A 743-nucleotide genomic window follows, 5' to 3' on the forward strand; every position below is an offset into this window, starting at 1 on the left:
AAAAAAAAGAAATGTAAAATGGAAATGCATGGATGTATACCTGGAAGTCTGTGCCTTATGTTCAAATTCAGTAAAGCCTGAGTCTGCAAGTTAAAAAACAAACAAAAACAAGATATAGGAAGTGAGGTTGACCAAACACTTCAGTGAAGGAGAGAGAAAGTGTATGAATGGATTTAAAGCACGCTAAAGGGGCCAGCAGGTGACATGGTGGTTAAGGCGCTGAATCTCCACATGGCAGATGTGGTTCAAGCCCCGGACCCAGCAGGCTGGCACGTATTCATACAAACCCAAAATCCCAAGGAGAGAATGGAGGAGAAGTGATTGCAGTGTGGCCATTCCCCCAGGGGGTGATTTCCCACTTTCCCTCTCACTGTCTCCCCCTGTCTCTCTCCAGCAACTACACAGGCCCTATGGCAAAAACTTAAAAAATAAAATAAAAGCATGGTAAAATCCTTGTTAGAGGAAAAGTATAGATAGCACTTTTTTTGGGGAAAAATAAAAACAAACATGATGAAGACTAAAAGATGAAACTTATAAAACAAATATTTAAATGAGAGTAATGTATTAGAAACAAGTTCAAATACATCAATGATCACAATAAATACTATTGGAATGGGGCAACACAGTGCTTTACATTTTCCCGGGCACACAGTTAAACTCCATTTTTCCAGCCCCTGTCCATCTAAATGGGGTCACTGGTTAACTCTTGCCTGAAGAATGTGATGAGCTAGCCTGTGGGTTCA

Source organism: Tupaia chinensis, unplaced genomic scaffold (assembly GCF_000334495.1).
Source record: "Tupaia chinensis unplaced genomic scaffold, TupChi_1.0 Scaffold143645_1, whole genome shotgun sequence".
In the NCBI taxonomy this organism is placed as follows: Eukaryota; Metazoa; Chordata; class Mammalia; order Scandentia; family Tupaiidae; genus Tupaia; species Tupaia belangeri.